This window comes from Panthera leo, chromosome C2 (assembly GCF_018350215.1).
Source record: "Panthera leo isolate Ple1 chromosome C2, P.leo_Ple1_pat1.1, whole genome shotgun sequence".
Classification (NCBI taxonomy): Eukaryota; Metazoa; Chordata; class Mammalia; order Carnivora; family Felidae; genus Panthera; species Panthera leo.
Window position 1 is genome coordinate 59,855,303 of NC_056687.1, and position 23,195 is coordinate 59,878,497.

Here is a 23,195-nt window from a genome sequence, read left to right on the forward strand (position 1 = left end):
TCTACTTCACGACCTCCATTTTCCTACTGGGCTGTGGCTTCTCGCGTCATCTTTCTCCTCCCATCCCTTACGACACTACTTGTGGGGCTTGCCCGGTAGGCCCTGGCGGTAAAATCCGGATTTTTCCACCCCTCCCTCTCTTCTCTCACTTTAGCCAGATCTACCTTTCTCGACCCCGTTCTTCCAGTGGGTAGTCCCTAGAATGACCTTCAAACACTGTCTCCTAATAAGATTTTATAAAGATTGTTCTTCTAAATGTAAAGAAATCTGGGGTAGACTCAAACTAATGAGATGTTTTTAAGACTAGCGTAATTAACAATCGTCCAGATAATTTGGCCTCCGTCCAGCACGATCCAAATTTTGAGATCATGTGATCGCCTGGGATTAAACCTGGGATTTCACCGGCCAGCCACTGTGGGACAACGCTATCGCTATTTCCGGTCCCTAGATCGTAGCATAAACGTCACTTCCTTAGCAATGCACTTTAACCTGTTTCACGCCGCCTGCTACATTACAGTTTACGACGTAGTCTTTGTGATTTTTTGTGTGTTTTTTTCTCTAATCGCAAGAACATTAATGTTCCAACGATCCGCAAAAATATAAGCCCCCAAAATGCATCACGCCCGCCTGGGACGGCGGGGCGGAGCTCGAGGTCACGTGACTGTCTAGGCCCGCCCCTCTCTGCAGCTGAAGATTTCCCCTCCCGCAGTGACAGAGCCTCTGCTCCGTGATCGGTACTGCTTCTGCACCTCGCGCCCGGGCAGGTGAGCGGCGACCGGTAATCGGTGACTGGTGGGGATAGGACAAGGGGTGGGAAGAGGAAGAGAAGGGAAAGTGTGAACGGAGGCCTCAGTTGTCCAGGGCTTCTTCCCCGCTGTCATCCTGCACTGACTGGGAGCTCTTTTCTCCAGTTCTCCTGACCCTCGCTTCCCCTACTGTGGTCGCCCCCGCATCCTAGGAGTGAGATGTCCACCTTTCCTGGGGTTGGGGATGAGTGCGGCCATTATGGTTCCCTACTTGGAGTCAGGGGCTTACTGTAGTGGTTTTGGTTCAGCCATTTCTCAGGGTCTGCAGTAGTCTTCAGGTCCTGTTTCCGAAAGCCCATTCTTTGGCAGAGGCCCTACTCTGTATCTTCAGCCGCCGGCTGGGGAGCCGGGGAGGTAGGAAAAACCCTGGAGGCAGAGGCGTATCCGATGAGACAGGCTTGGGAGAGAATGTCACTGATGTGGCCCTCACTGCGGAGTCACTGTAAAGCTTTCTTCCGAATGTGCTTTCTCAGTCATTCTGAGTTTTTTATCTGACATCCCTGCGAGAGGCGTTTTGTAGATGTTCACGTACTTTGGTTGGGCCTGGAAGGGCCTTTTACCTTTCTCTTCTCTGATGTTATGGTGCAGGAAGGGAGAAAACAGTTGAAACAATAAAGATATACTATCTTCAAAACAGGAGGTGTTGGTAATGCGACAGTCTCAATTGAATGGCGAGTTGTTGAAAGATGATGGTGTTGCGGCTTCTTGCTCTACAGGAGACCCAGACTAGCTTATGGGAAAGTGACTAGGTTTCCCCGAACGGGAAGTAATTCTTAAGAAACTGATGGGTTGGAAATATAATTAAACCAAATGTATTTGACCTGAAACTTAAAGGTAGGGAGGTTAAGTCGAGATATTGTTTACTTCATATTTTCAACCTTTGACATTCTTTTTTTTGCCATTTCTCCCTAAAATCCTACTTAATCACCACTCCCAATCAATTCCTTGACCAGTAATAAATTTATATTAAGTAGCACTTGTATTCCCTCTTAGCTTTCCCTATTGTGTAACTCCAAGGGACTTCTTCAGATTTTGATGAATAGTGTTTTGTGAAAATGCAGAAACTATTTTGCTTAGGTTTTGCCCAACCCAATGTAATCCCATTTCATATGTAATGTAGTAACCAGTGTTTTGACCCCAAACAGTGTGATTTAGGGAAGAGTGTTTTTCAGTTTGGGGTTAAACTCTTTTATTTACACCTCAAACTCAGGAAATCTTCTGGTTCTTTTAAATTGAAAGGCCTTACAAAAAATGACAGATTTGATTTTTAAAATTTAAGTTACACTTTTTTAAAATCTGAAAAGTCATATTCTCTATTAAACCTTGTAATTTTCTAGTCAGTGTAATGGAAGAATCCATTAAAAAGCTGAAAAGTGAGAAAGATGGAATCTGTTTTTGAGTAGTGGATGTGAATGGTTTTGGTTTTTTATATCATCCAAATTCTCTACAATAAACTGATTTTGTTAAAGTGAACAAAAGGTTAAAAATTTTAGCATAATATTAATTTATCAAAATATTTTTATAGTAATTTCAAAATCGAAAAACTGATCTATGGATGCTTCTTGCTAGAAAACTTAACTTTAAAAATGTTTTTTGCTTTCCCTAAGTAATAAAGAAGACCACTATTCTGATTTACAGTTTCAGCATTTGGTGCTATTTTCCTAATCTATTGGTGTGTTTATGTAGCCATGCCTGCTACGAATATAAATATAGTTCCATCCATTAATTTGCTCCAGAGTGAAGTTCCCTGATCTCTAGAGGAGAGAAAAACATAAGCAGTGTTGCTTCATTGGCCAGGTGACATTCCACCAAATAGGACACATTTTTTAAGAGCCCTAGAAGTCCAAACCAGTCCTGTCTGGGTGAGACCAAAGTAGGAAAGAGAAAACCAGCTAAAGAGCATTGAGTACTAGAGGAGAAAATGTCAATATGAAAGAGGTTGTGAATGAGTCTGCAATTTTACCGCACAATTTCCCCAATTTTAGGGAACTATGAAAGCAGTAGCTTACACCACTAATGAAATTGGAAGCAGGAATTGGTGACTAAATTGCTCCTCAAGTTGAATGTGAAAAAGAGCTTTAACATTATGCATAATTCACACAGAAACAAACAAGTGATTTGAAGCTAGGAAGACATATCTGAAACTAGCTTTATCAGTTTATGAGTATTACATGGAGAAGCCTTAACATTCATTAGGGAATTGTGCTGTAGTCCAACAGTAAATGACCCACAAGAGTTTCTGTGTTAAGGTCCCTGACACTGCTTGTGTGCTTACTCTGAAGTCTTTCTTATATTTCACTGCCTTTGTAGATTATCACCACCACCAAGAATGTGTTTTCTCCCCCTATTGGCAGAACTAGACATTTGGTCCTATAGACTATTACACAATATTTTCTATTCTGTTTTCACTTTTAGCACATTGTATTTAATTACTGTTGTCTGGGCTTTCCTTTAGTAAACCATAAAGCTCCTAGGAGTTCAAGGATAGTGTCTCTACAGTTGTGTCTTCAGAACCAGGATGCTGAAGTACCCGATGGGTCCTTAGTAAATTGTTTATTGAATGAGTGACAATTGAACGGGAAGATTAAACTATTTTTAAACCTGTTGCAAATCATAGCTCCTTCTAAGGTTGTGCACTAGGTATTAGTTTTCAAATATAAATTGGTAATAATAACCATCTAAATCATGGTCAGAGGAATGGAGATAAACCAGATAGGTTTTATTAATGCACTGACCAACTTATTTTCACAGCATATGGTTACTAATAAGTATGGTTATCATCCAAGTATGAAAGGGAAGGGAAGAACAGTGAGTTGTACTTAAAAATATGGTTTTCTGTTAGGCTACAAGTGTTATAGCACTAGAGTTAAAATCAGAAGATCATCATTCAGCCCTACCGCTTTATTTACATGTTTTTTTAAATAAAGTTGGGAGTAGGGGCTTAGAATTTGATACTTAGGAATTCTCTCACAGGTATTGTGAGTTCAAGTGATATAAATCCTAGATAATCTATGTGAAAGTATTTTAAAAACTAAGTGGTATTTAAATGTAAAGCAATATAATGTAGGCTTTATGAGAATAGGTTTCCCAATCATATAGACCTGGGTGCATGTTCTGGCCCTACCACTACTTTAGGCTGTGTGACCTTGGACAATTTACTTAATTTAAGCTAAAGTGTTCTATAGATGTATATTCTTTTTAAGTTTATTTATTTACTCTGAGAGAGGGAGGTAGAGGGAGACAGAATCCCAAGCAAGCTCCACACTGCCAGCACAGAGCCCGATGAGGAGCTCGAACCCACAAACTGTGAGATCATGATCTGAACTGAAATCAAGAGTCGGACGCTTAACCGACTGAGCCACCCAGGAACCCTTAAATTTAAATTTTCTTATATTTATCTCATAAGTGCCATTAAATTAGATCATGAATGCAGGAAGCCTAGTACATACTTTGTAAATTTTGTTAACTTTACTCATGTCTGGCTTGGTTTTATGTATTGAATTTTTAAAGGAGACTTAAGACATCCTATAAATTCAGGAACAGGTTTGGGGGTGGAGAAACAAGTAGAATTTGAAATGATGCTATTACCAAAAAATAGAGGACCAAGAAAAATGTACTTACAGCAAAGATTCTAAAACAGATTTATCAATAGAAGCTGAGAAATATCAACATAAGTCCCATTATTTTGGCAACTGCAGTGACTTAATACTTTAGAGATTTTCCAAAGCTTATGTTTATTAATATTGGAATCAATTTAAGGAAGTAGTTCTTCTGTTTCTAAATTTTTAGTCCTACAGTGTGTTATAGAAATATGTTAAAATTGTATGGAGCTAATGGGGTGCCTGCATGGCTCGGTCGGTTGAGCGTCCGACTCGATTTCTGCTTAGGTCATGATCCTGGAGTTGTGGGATCCAACCCCTTATCGGGCTGTGCGCTGAGCATGGAGCCTGCTTAAGATTCCCGCTTTCTCTTCCTCTGCCCCCCTCCCCAGCTTGCATTCTTGCTCTCTCTCTCTTTCTCTCAAATTAAAAAAAAAATTTTTTTTGTACAGAGCTATAGAGCAGGGACTTTGAGATTATGTTTATGTTTAAAAATTTTGCCTTTTACATGTTTTTATATCTTATTTTTATCCTCAGATGAAGTAGACAGGTATATAGAGAATATAATGGAGACATGAACTGAAGTGAAATATTCTCCCTTCTACATTGATGATTCACAAAGATTAGTGGCTTTGTATTGGAAAAAAATATCAGTAAATTAAATAATAATTGAAGTATAGTTATCATGAGTTTATGTTTCACCTTAATCCTGAAAAATTATTACTCATTTGTTCTAAGGAAAGATTTTATTAAGAGACTATTGAATTTTCTTTAATGTCAACTTCTGTATTTGGTGAAATAAATTGTCAGTGTTTTCCATTTAATTTCTTTTTGTAGAAACTTTTAAAGTTTTACAGTTCTGTTTTTTCCTCTTGTGAAATGGAACTGGCTCTGGTTTGTATAAGTGTATTCTTTTATGTATGTAGTGCATACATATTATATATAGTGTAAATAAATACATATATATTTTTTGTGAGTTTGTATTTATAAAGGTAGCTGGAATGAATGTATATTTTCACAGTATAGATTCTTCTTTTTACTTGAAACTCACAAAGCCATTTTTAAAATTAACTACTGTGAGTGAAATTAATGATTAATTTATTTGAAACTCCTTTTTATATTTGTAGTTATCTGTAGTTAATAAGTTTCACAACTGTCATTAGACTATTTTTAAAAATTGGTATTCATAGGTATTTTCAGATTTAACCTGCGATTTTTGTTGTTGGTTTTTATTGGTATCAATATAACTAGCTTCTAACAGTAAAATTTTCAGTTTTGAATCTTAATGTTACCTATAAAAACTATTGTTCTTTTGGGGCATTTGGGTGGCTCACTTAAGTATCTTGGCTCCTGGTTTCGGCTCAGGTCATGATCTCACAGTTTGTGAGTTCAAGCCCCATGTCAGGCTCCATGCTGACAGTGCGGAACCTGCTTGGGATTCTCTGTCCCCCACCCCCACCCCACCACCCCCCTGCCCCTCCTTCACTTGCACTGTCTCTCTCAAAATAAATAAATAAACAAATAAACTTAAAAAAGCTATTGTTCCGGTGATAAACCTTTTTAAAAATTATACCTACAACATGTCATGTTTTCTTTCTTTTCTGAAAATTAAGTAAGCATATTTTATTGAAAATAAATGGTATGATGCAGAAGAGCTCCAGATATGTCTGAATGCTGAAAAGCAACCAGACTTTATGTTTTGTTTTAGTTATTTCTTAGTTAAATTTTTTAAATAGGAGTGTTATTTTATTATTTTTTTATTTTATCTTTTTTATTTGAAAGAGAGAGCAAGGGAAGGGGAGTGAGTGAGAGAGAGAAAGAGAGAGAGAATCCCAAGCAGTCTCCACACTCAGCACAGAGCCTGTGTGGGGCTTGAGCACCCACAACCCTGGGATCATGACCTGAGCCAAAATCAAGAGTCAGGCACTCAACCTGACTAAGCCACCCAGGCACCCCAATGGAGTGTTTTTTTAAAGTAAAATAGAGGGGCGCCTGGGTGGCTTGGTCGGTTGAGCGTCCGACTTCGGCTCAGGTCATGATCTCACGGTCCGTGAGTTCGAGCCCCGCGTCGGGCTCTGTGCTGACAGCTCAGAGCCTGGAGCCTGTTTCGGATTCTGTGTCTCCCTCTCTCTCTGCCCCTCCCCTGTTCATGCTCTGTCTCTGTCTCAAAAATAAATAAACGTTAAAAAAAATTTTTTTTTAAGTAAAATAGAGAAGACATTGGAAAATATTCATAAAATTCAAGAAACAGCATGATTAAAAAAAGAACTATGTAGTAGTAATTGTATATACTTATTGGAAAAGTTGGAAGAAAATGCATCAAAATAAGTGATTATCTCTGGATTAGGAGATTAAAGAAAGACTTAGAATTTATTACTTTACCTTTTGTATACTTGAGTTTCTACAATGAATAGTTATTGCTTTGGGCACTAGCATTTTCTTTTTAATTTGATATAAAGAATTAAAACATTTAAATAATGATTTCTTCTTAATTCTCTGAATATCTTAAATGAAAATGTTTCAACTTATCCAGATAACTGAATAAGTTATTTAATTTTATGGGTCCAGACATATTTTTAGGCTTATATAAGCACAGCAAAATTTTAAAAGCAGAAGTAAATCCTAGCATATAAAGCAATTTAATATCTGACAAAGTGATATTTCAACCCACTGGGAGAAAATGGTGCGTATATAATAAATATAACTGATATAACTTGTCTGTCTAGAAGAAAATAAAATTGAGCTGCTGCTTTGCAGCATACCCACACAAAACAATTTTGGAGGGATTAAAAGCTTAAATGTAAACAATAAAATATTTAAAATATTAATCTATTGAATTTTCTTTATACATATAGTCTAGATGTGGTAGTTTTAAGTGGCAAAGATAAAGGACAAAAGGCGAATTGAAAAAAAAAATGTTTGAAATAACAAATACAGAGTGTAACAGATAAAGAGTTAACACTTATAAGACCTATTGCATGTTAAGTAAAAGTCCACACAATAGAAACATGGGTAAGCATATGACCAGAACTTCATAGAAGAGAAATCCAAACATTCAGCATACTTAAAGGAAAATGTATAACTTCACTAGTAATTGATATGCTAACAATGAAATATTATTTTATGACTAGCAAAAATTATGTGGTAAACCTACTGCTCGTAGGGTTCTGCGGTAAAGGATTTTCTCATAAGATGCTAGTGGAGATGTGAATTGTTACAAGTTTTTTTTTAGTAAATAATTAGGGCAATACCTGTTAATATTGAAAATATATGTTCTTCCATTCAACATTCCCACTCCATGGAATCTTTTCCTTAGAAATAAAAACACCAGGTGTGCCTGGGTGGCTCAGTTGGTTGAGCATCCGACTTCAGCTGAGGTAATGATCTCATGGCTCGTGGGTTCGAGCCCCCCGTGTCGGGCTCTGTGCTGACAGCTCAGAGCCTGGAGCCTACTTCAGATTCCGTGTCTCCCTCTCACTGCCCCTCACCCTGCTCGTGCTCGCTCTCGCTCTCTCTCTCTCTCTCTCTCTCAAAAATAAATAAACATTAAAAAAAAACTAAAAAGAAAAACACCAGGGGTGCCTGGGTGGCTCACTTGGTTGAACATCCAACTTCAGCTCAGGTCATTATCTAATGGTTTATGAATTGGAGCCCCTCATCAGGCCCACTGCTGTCAGTGCAGAATCCACTTCCAATCCTCGGTCCTCCCTCTCTCTCAAAAATAAAAAAAAGAATAAAAAGAAATACCAGTAACCAAGCATGCATTTAGGTGAATGTTGATTGCAGCAATGTTTTGTAGTAGCAAAAGCCTGGGAACAAAGGGAATGCCTGTCAATAGGATATTGTTGTATAAATCATGGCACAGGCATATCATGGAATATTTTTGCAGTTATTAAAAAATGGGAGTTAAATCTATACTGATGAGTTGAAAGGATCTCCATCATGTATCTTAAGTAACAAAGGCAAAGTTAGAGAAATGTATATAATGAGATCCCATTTTTATAGAACAGTTGAAAAAACACTTTGAGTTTTGTATATGCTTGTACAGTTGTTAACATTGGAGGGAGGAAATAAGCAAAAGAAAAAAGAAGGAAAGAAAAAAGGGTATCCACAATAACATATGTATGTAAAACTACCTGTTTGTGTGTCTACAAGATGAATTACAGGAACGGATAGTCACCAGAATGTTTAGCAGCCATCTCAGAGTGGTTGGATGGGCATTTCAGGTGATTTTTACTTTTTTCCTTACAGTTTCCTATATTATGTGTTTTTATTTTTACAAGAAATATGTAGTGTTTGTTATTAGAAAAAAAAACTGTTAACGTTTTATTTTTTTAATGTTTTTATTTATTTTTGAGACAGAGAGAGAGACAGAGCAAAAGCTGGGGAGGAGCAGAGAGAGAGAGGGAGACACAGAATCTGAAGCAGGCTTCAGGCTCTGAGCTGTCAGCACCGAGCCCAATGTGGGGCTCAAACTCGTGAACCACGAGATCACGACCTGAGCTGAAGTCGGACAGTTAACTTACTGAGCCGCCCAAGCGCCCCAAAACTATTAACATTTTAAAAAATAAAAGTTCTGATAGGTCAAAGAAGGAATCAATAAGGGGGGAAATACCACTTGACCAGAAATGGCAAATGTCTGAAATATTTTTTGCCTTAATTAGTGTGATGTCTGAGATGAAAGTGTGTTATTTATCCTGATAACACCATAAATTCTCCTTAATTTTGTATATGTGATAACCATTGGGTATCCAGTAAGAAATTGTCATTAAAAATGTGTAGGAAAATCATAGGCATTAACAGATCGGGTTGCAAATAAACATTTTGTTTTAGTTAATAAAAACAAAACAAAACAAAACCCTAGGTACATGAGTAATTCTCCTTAGGAAGGCTTCAAATAAGAATGTCTTTTTTCTTTTCTTTTTCTTTTTTTTTTTTTAAAGTAAGCTTCACTGCCATTGTGGGGCTTGAACTCATGACCCTGAGATCAAGAGTCACATGCTCTACCCACTGAGCCAGCCAGGTGCCCCTCAAATAAGAATGTCTTTAAAGAGGCAAAATTAAAAGTATTTACAATTATTTAATACTTTATTTCAGTTCTTTTAAGAGGCTGAACTTAAATCATTCAGGCTGTGATAGAACATGGCAGCTGCTTTAGAGTTGGATTCCTTGCATGTATAAAGCATCTGTATTTGTTTCTTAGGTTGATACTCTTTGTTTTCCTCTTTTGTTACCAATATTATTAACTTGATTGTATATATGTTCTTTATTTCAAACTGTACAAATTCTTTTTGAAAAGAATTGGGTTATATGTAAATAAAAAGTAATTTTCAAGTAGTATTGAGAGGCAATACAGCAAGGAGGTTAAGGACCTAAGTACTGAAGACAGACTGGGTCACATCCTGGCTCTGCTGCTTCCAAACAGTGTGACTTTGGGGAAGTTACTTTTATCTTTCTGCATTTTTCTCAGCTTTAAAATAAAGATAATAAGAGTATTTACTTCATTAAGTGTTGTGAGGATCAAAGTAATATAAGAAAAGTGATTAGGCCTATTGGCACATAGTAAGATTTATATAAATGTTTGTCATTACTAGTTACTGTACTCTTTGCTCAGTTAAGTATATACAGTGTAGTTTTATTACTTGGCTTAATTGTTTTGGCACTCACTGAATCATCCAACAATATTTTTAATCAAGTTGAATGGATAGTACACGTACAAATGAGTAAAAATTATGTATTTATATATATGTGTGTTTTCTCCTTTTCTCCTAGACCTTATTCTTTTCTTACATGTATTTGTTCACGAATACATATTATTCTGGACCTTACGTTTTTTACTTAACAGGGGTATCTTGGAGATCTTTCCACATTCGTTCAGGTAAACCTGCATCATTCTTTTAAATTGTACTAATGTGTCGTCATTATCATCTGTAACATTTATTGAGAGCTTATTACTGATCCAGGCACTTAACATTTGAGTTACATTAATTCATAGAAACCTCACAACAACCTTATGCGATGGTTGTTACATTTCCCCCATTTAACAAATGAAGCAAATTAGGGATGGGGTAGTTAAATGCCCAACAGTGTCACACAGCTCGTAAGTAATAGGACTCAGGATTTTAACCCAGGGAGTCTCTTTCCAGAGATTCTATCTTGATGCTACTGATTATTATAGCCTCTTATCCTACCACAAGTTATGTAGTCTCTATTTTAGTGGACATTTCCAATCTTTTGTTGTAAGAAACAGTGCTATAATAAATATTTTGTTAATAGAATACTTTGTACACATAATTTCTAGAAATGGAAGAGCTGGGTCAAAGGATATGTACATTTCAAGTTTCGGTGTGTATGGCCAAATTACTCTCCAGTTTAGCAATGCACAGAAGTTCACATTTGTCTTCGGTATTGTGCTGAAACCTGCCAAATCATTTAGCTTGAGTCTTTGGGAAGCTGAATAGCTAAAGGCCTTTACATTTAGCATCCCTGAATTATGAGTGATCTACCATCTTGTGATAGCATAGGTAACCTATCATGTGTAATCAATGTAACAATGTCAGTATGGGAACAAGGTATGACCTTTGGACTTCCTGTTACTTCCAAATAATGGTAAGTATTCTGGATATAAGTTGAAATGCTGTTTATGTGATTTATACATTGAAATGCTATAAATCGTAGTTTGAATGCATATCATTGAAAGAGCAAAATGCTGCAATCATCAATGTACATTATTAAAAGTAAAATGCTATGATTGTTAATAATTATGGAAGTGCTTTCAAATAGTTAAATAGGGAATCAGATTGCCAATTATTAAGACCATTGAGAGTGTGATAGTTAAATGTACAAATAATTACATATTTTCTTGTGAAAAATGGGTTTTCAGTAATCTGCAGGTCCTAGTCTTAGGTTTTGCAGAATTAGGCAGTGGGGGGCTTTAGTGAGCAGTTACATCATCTGCAGATTTTTTTTAAATTTTTTTAATGTTTATTTATTTTAGAGCAAGAGAGACAGAGCATGAGTGGGGGAAAGGCAGAGAGAGAATCCAAAGCAGGCTCCAGCCTCTGAGCTGTCAGCACAGAGCCCAGTGTGGGGCTCAAACCCATGAACGATGAGATCACGACCTGAGCCAAAGTTGGATGCTTAACCAACTGAGCCAGCCAGGCACCCCCACGAATTGTTTTAAACACAATATACGTCTGCTCAATGTTCTCTATTTCATTTGTTTCAAGAAAGGGAAAAAATTATTATTAATTCAAAAAGCAGGCTGACTGACCCAAATTCTTTAATGTGATCCAAAGACACTTAAAATTTTGAGAGAGAGAAAGAGAGAGAGAGAGAACGTGCGAGTGAGTGGGGGAAGCGCAGAGAGAGGGAGAGACAGAATCCCAAGCAGGCTCCACACTGTCAGCAGAGCCCTACACAGAGCTCAAACCCACAAACTGTGAGATCATGACCTGAGCCGAAATCGAGGGTTGGACACTTAACCAACTGAGACATCCAGGTGCCCCTTTAAGTATTTTTTTTTTTTAAGATTGTATTTTTTTTTTAAGTAATTTCTACACCCAAGATGGGGCTCAAACTTAACAACCCCAAGATCAGAATCACATGTTCTACCAACTGAGCCAGCCAGTTGCCCCCATAAGCTTTCATTTCTTATGGGTAAATACCAAGTAGAATGACTGGATCATGTGTGTGCGTATGTTTAACTTTTTAAGAAACTGCTAAATTTTTTCCCAAAGTAGTTGTATCATTTTACATTACAGCAGTATATGATAGTTCTAGTTCTGTGTCTTTACCAACATTTCCTATGGTAAGTCTTTTTAATTTCAGCCATTCTATTATGTATAGAGTGCCATTTTGTTGTTTTAATTTGTCTTTCTAATGATGTTAGGCATCTTTCATGTAGTTATTTACCATCCATATATTTTTTTTGATGAAGTATATGTTCAAACCCTTTGCCCATCTTTTAATTGTGCTCTTTAAGTCCAGTTTTGGGTAGTTTTAAGATATATTCTAGATAGGTCCTTTATTACATTTATGCTTTGCAAATATTTTCATGCAATATGGAACTTGGCTTTTTGTTCTAACAATGTTATGAAGAACAAAAAAGTTTTTAATGTCCATGAATTACAGTTTATCAATTTTTTCTCTAATGGATTGTGTTTTCAGTATTGTGTGTAATGAATCTACCTAGTCCAAGAACACAAAGCAAGGTTTTACATTTAGGTCTACCATCCGTTTTTAGCTTATTTTTTTAATAAGGTACAAGGTATGGCTTGAAGTACATTTTTTTAATGTTTATTTTATTTTTGAGATAGTGAGTGGGGAGGGGCAGAAAGAGAAGGTGACAGAGAATCCCAAGCAGACCCCACAGTCAGCAAAGAGCCTGATGTGGGGCTCGAACCCACGAACAGTGAGATCGTGACCTGAGCAGAAATCGAGTCGGACGCTTAACTGACTGGGCCACCCAGGTGTCCCTTGAAGTACCTGTTTTTTGCATTTGCATAGAGACTTAATCTACTACCACTTATTAAAAAACTATACTTTCTCCACTGATTTGCCTTTGTATTTTTGTCAAAAGTCAGTTGTCCATTTACGTCTGTGTTATATAGCCTTTTTGAGCTGATAAATGTTTATAGAATTTTAATAATACCAGACAGAACAGTGGAGATTTTATCTGTTCTTTGTAGAATGATTTTGTGTTCTAGCATTCATAATATTAAGTAAAATAACTGCTAACAGTATAACATTTTTAACTTATAGCATAAGTTTTTATATTAGAAGGTCATTCCTTGATGATGATATCTTGTTTCAGCTTTGGCCTCAGCTAAATACTGTTTTTTTAGATCTTGGCCATTGGGCATTATGCCAGAATGTGTATTTAGTGCACTTCAAAGGAGTTATATCAGTTTTCACTCAGTGAATGAGCTTGCCTATTTCCCATACACCTTTTGCCAGTATTGTCACTGAGCAATGTTTAGTAATTACCTACTATGTGTCAGGATGCTTTACTTTGCAGTTAGGGGTACTCAACGAACAAAGCAGGTGTGGTCCCTGTTTCCCTGTTATTTACAGACTGGCAGTGGAGACAGATATTGAACAGCTCTGTTCACAGATTTTTAATTATACTGGTAGCAAGTATGACAAAGGAGCGATATTGAAGGCTGTGAGCACATACCAGGAAGTTAATTCCTTAGCAAACTGTGCTTTTGAAAATCTCTATCTGTAATTAAATCCTTCTCTTCCCACAGACAATTTAGTTAAATAACTCTGGTTGTTATTAATCATGGAATACTAGGCAAGCCACTAGAAATGCAGATTTCTTACCCTCTGAATTGGAAATGTCTGTGAACTTTTGACTAAAGTCATATCTTTAAATCCATGTTGAAAATGTTTTCCACCTATACTAGGCAGCATTCTTCTCCCTTCTGTGCACACTTTATCCTCTGGGTCATATTTTCATTATAGAGATTTTGTGAATTCCTGAGTTGAAGGTGAACCTGTTTATGGTGATGCTTTTTATAAACACTGGGTTAATGTGCCTTTGCACAGTTTGTGAACCTTCTATCCCTTCTATTCAAATCCATGAAATAAATGACAAGATGGATCCATCTGAATACATAAACATCATTTTATGACACAAATGTAATAGCATTTTCACTGCAACATTGTTGGTGCTGACTCTTGTATGTACATCGTTCTTAAATACATGTATTGTTTTTAGTTGGCCAGTTTGGCTGTTGGTGATATGTTTTCTTGGCAAAGCAATCCAGAAAATGTCTCATTAATTAACATTTAGAAGAGTGATATGGTAATTGTAGGCAGTTGTCAAGAGAATTTTCTAAGTATTTTGAGCAGTAGTTTTTTTTTAAAGTGGTTGCGAACTTCCTAGGTTGACTACTTTTGAAGGGGACAATTCTCTTGCATGACTGCTGACATTTTTTTTAATTGGTAAAGTCACTTCATCTGCAGTTTGTGTGAGACAACCTGTCCAAAATGCTCAGAGACCATGAAGGTTAAGGATCCTCTTGGAAGAGAATTTGCTAAGGACAGTCCTTGATACTGTGAACTTGGACATGCAGACTGTTTAACACAAGAAATTTAATTATTATGATTAAATACATTAGGGGTTGGGGGAAGACTGTAGGATTTCAGATAAACTAATGCTTCATTTTTGTTGTTAGATTTTAAAGATAGTTCCAGTTTTTCACTTTCGCAGCATTACATACATATGGAAATAAATACTTATCCATGTGTCAAATGTATTCCCAGAAGTTCAGTTTATAATCAAAGAGTTTGAACATTTTTAAGGACCTTGTTGCAGTTGCCAAATTGCTTCCCATATTTTTTAGAAAATAATGAACCCAAAGTGGCCTTTGTTTGATGGTTGTAGGTCATTCTTTTTTTTTCTTTTTTAATTTGAGAGAGAGAGAGAGAGAGAGAGAGGGAGCATGTGCATGGGGAAGGGGCAGAGACAGAGAGAGAGAGAAAGAATCCCAAGCAAGCTCCACACTCAGCATGGAGCCCGAGGCAGGGCTCAGTCCCACAACCCTGGGATCATGACCTGAGCTGAAATCAAGAGTCGAATGAATGTTCAACCAACTGAGCCGCCCAGGCACCCTGGTTATAGGTCATCCTTATGACCGTTAATCAATTCACCATCTCATTCTTTATCTACTTTTTATTTATTCTTGGAGTGTAGCCCTGTAATAATTTGATATTTTGTTGCTTTAAATCTGCACTGATCTAAAATATTAGTAATAATTTTTAATTGTGCATGTATTGGGGCACCTGGGTGGCTCAGTCGGTTAAGCGTCCAACATTGGCTCAGGTCATGATCTTGCCCTGCGTCACGCTCTGTGTTGACAGCTCAGAGCCTAGAGCCTGCTTCGGATTCTGTGTTTCCCTCTCTCTCTGCCCTTCCCCTGCTCACACTCTGTCTCTCTCTCAAAATAAATAAAGGATTAAAAAAATTTAATTGTGCATAAATTGAGTCAACAAGACAGTATGAAGGTCTTTTGAAATCTGTAGCAACTCAAAGGCTATCATTTTATCGGTTTAGAAATCTGTTTTTCTGTTTTTTAGTCTTTGTTCTAGTGAGGGTTGGCAAGTCTGACCTATCTAAATATTATTACACTGTATTTAGTTCTAATACCATATATGATTGTTTCTAGGAAATACTTTCTCCCCCCCACATTTTAGCAACTGAAATTAATGCCTGTCCTGCAGTTTCTGCAGTGTAATAAAAGAGTATGTAACAATTGATGGTATCTTAGATGGAATACGGTATTACTTCTAGGTAGGAGTGTATGTGTGTGAGAATTGCTCTTAGGTGACATCACCATAAAGAGTATCTTTATGGACTTTTAGTTGATTGCCTTACCTTGGCTTCCTCTAATCAATAACTTAAAATCAATAAAAGTGTACTAGCAAAGTGTAAAAAATAAAAATAGCAAAAAATGGGAAGCCATCTAGGTACCCAATAAGGAGAATTATTAGGTAAGCTATGGTATCCATTTAATAAAATATTACACAGTTTAAGATGATACTTGTGAATAACAGTATATGAAAATGTATTACAGTATTGATTACAATTTTTATCAAAAATTGTTTATGAGGAGATAAGTCAGTAATATTTAAGTGATGAGACTTTCCCTTGGATACTTTAAAAATTGCAAGCATACTGCTTTTGAAAATAAATTTTAAAGAAAAGTATAAGTATTAAAGGCTTTTTTTTCTTTACTGTTTATATCATTTGGCTCTCTTCTTGGCTGTTTACATCTTAGGTAAGTTAGGATATAAATTAAGGGACTTTCTTCTTGGACTCATTTCTTCTGAACCTAAAATTAAGAAAATGTTCTAAAAATTCACAAAAAGTCAAATGGGATGTTAATATTAGCCTCACTAGAGCTTTGTACCTCCAGTTTAAGAAATAAGAAAAATAAGATGGAATTTCTCACTCAGGTACTAGTTAGGTAGCTTCATTGTTCCAAATTTATGAGTCTATTAACCAGCAAGTTTCCACTACTATTCCCTGCTTTTAACAGTAGCAAAATTGAGTCTGTTTTTGTTAATATTCTTACTTGCTTCAAAGATGCTTATTTTCCTCTGAGATATGCCCATTTACTTTGCAGTTCATTAATATTTACTTTTTCTCCCTGCTGTTATAACCAGTTAGGTTTGTGTTATGAAGCTAAGTGTTAATAAAATACGGCATTATGCATTGTTCTTTAAAAATTAATTTTTTAGGAGATGGATATTTTAGGAGCAGTCAATTCTTGGTTGTTCTACTACTTACTCTTTAACTTTTGAATGATCTGTCATCTTTTTTTCATCTCTTTTCTTTTGCAAGAATATTAACCTTCGTAATTCTAACATAGACTCAGTTACTAATAGAAAATAGACACCCGTGGTTTTAAAAAGAGAGGTAATAGGGGTGCCTGGGCAGCTCAGTCGGTTGGGCATCTGGCTGTTGATATCTGCTCAGGTCATGATCTCATGGTTTGTGGGTTCGAGCCCCACATTGCGCTCTGCACTAGCAGTGTGGAGGCTGCTTGGGATTCTCTCTCCCTCTCTCTCTGCCCCTCCCCTACTTGCATGCTCTCTCTCTCAAAAATAAATAAACATTTTAAAAAATAATAAAAAGAGAGGTAATGAAGATTAAAACTGTTGGTAATATAAGGTCTTTTGAATTATTTGTTATGAAATGCCTACTTGTTAAAATCGGACTAAATCTGTGCTTCACCGGTTTATAGCACTGTTGTCTTCAGTGGGTTGTTTGGGTCTCAAAACCTATTTCCTAAGCAAACAATACCATCATCATAGGACTGTTGTTAAGTGTTAAATGAGATGTGCCCATTTTTTAACATAATGCCTGGAGTGTAATATGTGCTTAATGAATAGTAGTTGATATTATCTGTTTTTAATTTCAGACATTTTATCAAGTTACTGCTGTGCAAGGCACTTTGATGTTTGGAGGGAAGGGTAAGAAAATGATAAATATGCTCCTTGAAGGCAGGAATACTCAAATATGTTCATGTTATGGCTTACCATTTATCATAGGCTTCTAGCCTATAAATTCATACCATACAACTTATACAGTAAATACAGTATTTTGTGTTTTTAAAAAAATTTTTTAAGTTTATTTGGGAGAGAGAGAGTGTACATGCATGCATGAATTAGGGTGGGGGGAGGGGGTGCAGAGAGAGAGGGAGAAAGAGAATCCCAAGCAGGTTTCATGCTGTCAGTACAGAGCCCGATGTGCGACTCCATCTCAGAAACTTGTGAGATCACGACCTGAGCCGAAATCAAGAGTTGGTGCTTAACTGATGAGCCACTCAGGCACCACCAGTATTTTGGGGTTGTTTTGGCTAAAACTTTGGACTATCACACTCAATATAGTACAGTTTTACTTATTAAAAATTTGAAGTGAAAGGAATCTAATTGTTTATTTCTAGAAATCCTATAAAAATTGTTCATGGACAGGCCTGTCAACAAACCAAAAGCGTAGCTGATACAGTTTGAATTCTGTTTTCCACTGAAGTGTCTACCCTAGCTTTTATCTTTACTATTCCTTTTCAGGAATGCCTTTAGTTTGATAAATGGAGAGAGGCATGTGTGCATGTCCTCCAAAAGTTTCATTCCAATAGAAATAAATTTTTCCTGATTCCATTAGTCCAGTTTGCCACCAGTAATTGTTTTGTACTTCTCTACTCTTTGGTTCCCACTTTTGTCTGCACATTTCCTCATTGTCCACCTCAGTAATTTTTGTAAACTATGTGAGTAATGACCTTATGTTTGCCTTTATTCTTAACCCTTGGTCTATTCATTGTTCTTTTTTTAAATAGCAATACGAAATATGTGTAACACATGAAAATATTTATTCTTAAAACTCTTTCTTCTAATGTTGATTAATTTAGTAGACCAGTAAAAGCAACAAAGACCCAGATGCAAGGTGGCCTGTCTGCTTAGGTTGGCTCCCTACAAGGTCCCAAGTTTGCTCATGTCCCGTGCAGGTGAGCACATCCCAAGCAAAAAATGTTTCTCATGACCTGTATCTTTTAAAGAGCAAAGAAATCATTTCCACAAGCTTTTCAACAGACTTGGCCTTACCTCTTATTAGAGAAAACATCATTACACACTCATTTCCAACCAGTCATTCGCAAAGGAACTGGAATTACTTTCATGGGCTTATCAAAATTTGAACCAATTTAGGGTTTTATTGGCAAGATACAAATGGAAATCTAGTTATGCATTGTCATCTGCTGCATAAGACTTTCTAATGGAGATACTAGGTGGGTTGATTAAGTAGAATGAGTAGGAAAGTGTTTCACAAAATGATTTAACACTGTACTCTAGAAATATAATGTTATTAGCTTATTACTATTAGGCTATTGTTATGTTAATGTTATTAGCTTATTACTGTTACTTTGTTATGACTTATTCTGTAACTTTTTGACCAAGCATTAAGACTATCAACCTGATTTATTTTGCCTTTCTCTAAGAAGGTAAACTGTGTACAAAATTAAGTAGTATGTGTCTCAGGATTTTATATGTAAATAACATTGTCATGGAACCTTGGTATTTAGCCCTTACATAACACTTCATACTTGCCCCCACTAGCCACCAGTATTTCTGGAATGATGAAATTACCAGATATAGTGCTTCAATCAGTAGCAATTTAGAGAGAACTTTATAAAATGGAAGAAACAGAAGTGACCCTCTAGTGTTGTGATTTGCTACTGCAGTGTTCTGCAGTGTGGAGGAGAGACTGATGACTCATTAGATCAGATGGTTGCCTGTGCTAACTTACTGGATTTTTTCCCCTTCTATAGCAGGGTTTTGTTTTGTTTTTAATTTTTTACAAATATGGGTAGAAAACCCTACAATTTGTGACTATAGGAATCTTAGTTGTAAATTGCATTTACTTTTTATCCTTAAAGTAGGAATCGAGAAAGTAAAGACAAGGTTTTTTTTGTAATCGTTGAGTTGATTTCTCTGAGTGCAACCATGTATACCACATTGTTTTAATAAAAGCAGTTGTTTTTAAGGTAGATATCATGCTTTTTTTTTTTAATGTTTATTTTTGCGGGGGAGAGAGAGAGGACATGCTTCTACCAGCAAGGAAGGGGCAGAGAGAGGGAGACAGAAGAACTGAAGCAGGCTCTGTGCTGACAGCAGAGAGCCTGATGTGGGGGCCTGAACTCACAAATGGTGAGATCATGACCTGAGTTGAAGTCTGACGCATAACTGACTGAGCCACCCAGGTGCCCCTATGCTTTTATTTTTTAAATGATGGAAAGCAGCAAGAATAGCTGTATTTTGTAATAGGAAGGAGTTATTAAATAGCATATAAAACTTAATGTAGCATGAAATCATATCATGTTATTTTGGACATTATGGAGATTTGGGATAAGATTAACTTTCAGTGTAACGTAACTTGCGATGTAATTTGCTTATTTCAAGTTAAAATGTTGTCTTTTTAAAATGTTTATTTTTGAGAGAGAAAGAGTGTAAGCGGGGAAGGGGCAGAGAGAGAGGAAGACACAGAATCTGAAACAGACTTCAGGCTCTGAGCTGTCAGCACAGAGTCTGACATGGGGCTTGAACTCACAAACCACGAGATCATGACCTGAGCCAAAGTCGGATGCTTAACCAACTGGGCCATCCAGATGCCCCTAAAATGTTGTCTTATACATCTTTAAAAGCCTATGCTTTTTCACGTAGAGGCATAAGCATTAAATAATGAAACAGATTTTAATGTGGGTTTTTTTTTTAACTTATTTACTTAAATTCTTCAGATTCTATGTCTTCCTTTCTCTCTGCCCCTCCCCTACTTGCACTCTGTCTCTCTCTCAAAAAAAAAAAAAATAATAATAACCTTAAAAAAATTAACTTATTTACTTAAATTCAAGTTAGTTTTCATACAGTGTAGTATTGGTTTCAGGAGTAGAACCCAGTTATTCATCGGTTGCGTATAACACCTAGTGCTCATTCCAACAAGTGCCCTCCTGAGTGTCCATCACCCATTTAACCCATCCCCTCACCCAACATTCCTCCAGCAGTCCTCAACCTTTTGTTCTCCGTATTTAACAGTCTTTTATGGTTTGCCTTCCTCTCTGATTTTATTTTATTTTCCCTTCCCTTCCCCTATGTTCATCTGTTGTGTTTCTTAAATTCCACGTATGAATGAAATCGTATGATATTTGTCTTTCTCTGACTGTCTTATTTAGCTTAGCATAATACACTCTAGTTCCATCCACGTTGTTAAAAATGGCAAGATTTCATTCTTCTTGATCATAGTATTCTATTGTGTATGTATATATATATGTGTGTGTGTATGTGTGTATGTCACACATATATATGTATATATATATACACACACACACACATACACACACACACACACACACCACATCTTATTCATCCATTCATCAGTCGATGGCTATTTGGGCTCTTTCCATAATTTGGCTATTGTTGATAGTGCTGCTATAAACATTGGGATGAATGTGCTGCTTTCAATCAGCATTTTTGTATCCTTTGGATAAATACCTAGTAGTGCAATTGCTGGGTTGTAGGATAGTTCTGTTTTTAATTTTTTTCAGGAATCTCCGTACTCTTTTCCAGAGAGGCTGCACCAGTTTGCATTCCCACCAGCAGTGCAAAAGAGTTCCCCTTTCTCCATATCCTCACCAACATCTGTTGTTTCCTGAGTTACTGATTTTAGCCATTCTGACAATGGTGAGGTGGTATCTCACTGTGGTTTTGATTTGTATTTCCCTGATGATGAGTGATGTTGATCATCTTTTCATGTGTCTGTTAGCTATCTGGATGTCTTTGGAAAAGTGTCTTTTCATGTCCTCTACCCATTTATTCACTGATTATTTGTTTTTTGGGTGTTGAGTTTGGTTAAGTTCTTTATAGATTTTGGATACTAACCCTTTATCTGATATATCATTTGCAAATATCTTTTCCCATTCCATCAGTTGCCTTTTAGTTTTATTGGTAGTTTCCTTTGCTGTGCAGAACTTTTTATCTTGATGAGGTCCAAATAGTTCATTTTTGCTTTTATTTCCCTTGCCTCTGGAGACATGTCTAATAAGAAGCTGGCTGTGGCCAAGGTCAGAGAGATTGCAGCCTGTTTTCTCCTATAGGATTTTGATGGTTTCCTGTCTCACATTAGGTCTTTCAACCATTTTGAGTTTATTTTTGTGTACGGTGTAAGAAAGTGGTCCAGTTTCATCCTTCTGCATATCACCGTCTAGTTTTCCCAACACCATTTGCTGAAGAGACTGTCTTTTTTCCATTGGATACTGGGGTATTTTTATTTTCACTGTTTTAATAGATAACAATGAAGGGTGATTAATGGGTGCAAAGTAGTATGTTATGAATATGCTTATCAAACTGCTATATTAGCAGCCCTGTTCAGTGATCAAGTGAATATAATATGTCTATCTAATGAATAATTTTTATTTTATTTGTGGGAAGGAAGCAATTTCCTATTTATCTTATAAAATAGATATTGTATACGATGGAGTGCAGAACTTGCTTGGAATAAGACAATGTACAAGAGCATAAAAAGAAATTTCCCTGCTTACAGTAGACTTCTATAACATCCTGTTCTCTGTCAGGACTGGAAAGAGCTTGGTGGGTATTTATTCACTCTTTACTTGTTTTTCTCTTCTTGGGGTGCTTTGGTGAAAAAATTTTAGAAGTACATTGGGAACCCTTATCTCAGTGCTGTGGGAATTGAAAATTCAATTTTCAGAAGAGCCCATTTCCTTGGACCAGTCCTTGGAAGTTTCTCAAAGTGTTTAAATGTTAAGAAGTCAGAGCCAAAAACTTCTGGACATGGAGAACATATTTTCCAACTCTATCAGAAAATAGTACTTTAGAAGTTAAATAAACTCTTAATTGGGACTTCTTTTCCTCTAACTACTATTGATGGGTTCTATCTAAGTTTCTGTTGAAGGACAAAAAGCAAGTTCCTTGTAGAAACTAAGGCTTTGGTTGTAAGGGGACCTGACCTCTGTGTCAGTAGCTTGACTTAGCCCAAACATTACCCTAAGTGCTCTGCTTTCTAAAGCCACTTTTGTATCTCTCTTCCCTTTTCACAGAATAACTAGTTACAAGATAACTAAGAAAACAGGCCAGAGATCTTTGTGGTTCAAGTGTGAGTCTAAGTTTCAGTTATCCAGGGAGTAATTATTTACTTTATTCAATACGTGAGCATTTTGGGTTCTCTGGAATCAGATGCCTAGAAAGTCTGTTGTATAAATAAGATCTTTGTTAGGGATCCACATATGTGAAAGGAAGGAGACAGACTCCAAGTTGGAAGGGAAGAAGTTGAAATGCAATTGAAGCCTAGAAAAGCCTTAGCCGACTCTGTAGGGAAATCTGGAGTGAATGTTACTTATAAGAGTATCCCACATCTGGGTTGACATGGCTGGGTCTTTATACCTCCGTTTTGCTCAGTCACCAGGTACAGGTTCCCCTGTGAAGGGTGTGAACGTGGGCAAGGCAGCTCTGTGACTGAGGCAGACTCTGAAGGGTTGACTGGCGGCTGTTGGCTGTCCACTGATGACATTCCACTGTCCTTTCTTGAAGGAGGGTCTGGATGCTGCATCTCTGAGTCTAATTTTTTTATAAATGCTTATGTATTTATTTTGAGTAAGAGCACAAGTTGGGAAAGGGCAGAGAGAGGGAGAGAGAAAATCCCAAGCAGGTGACATGGGACTGGATCCCATGACCACAAGATCACCACCCGAGCTGAAATTAAGAGTCTGATGCT

At 36.7% G+C, this 23,195-nt stretch overlaps 1 protein-coding gene across 5 annotated transcripts in view; it reads left to right on the forward strand.

Annotated features, from left to right (window-relative positions):
• Positions 1-13: 13 nt before the first annotated feature.
• ATP6V1A (ATPase H+ transporting V1 subunit A) overlaps positions 14-23,195 on the forward strand; it is a 61,771-nt gene continuing 38,589 nt past the window's right edge. The window contains exons 1-3 of one of the 5 annotated variants that reach the window (XM_042903579.1): positions 61-764; positions 17,338-17,389; positions 18,325-18,420. The gene's annotated coding sequence lies outside the window, so the exon portion shown is untranslated. Of the gene's footprint in view, positions 765-17,337; positions 17,390-18,245; positions 18,421-23,195 lie in introns of those variants that run through there. The other 4 variants (XM_042903577.1, XM_042903578.1, XM_042903580.1 and 1 more) reach the window with 4 other exon arrangements.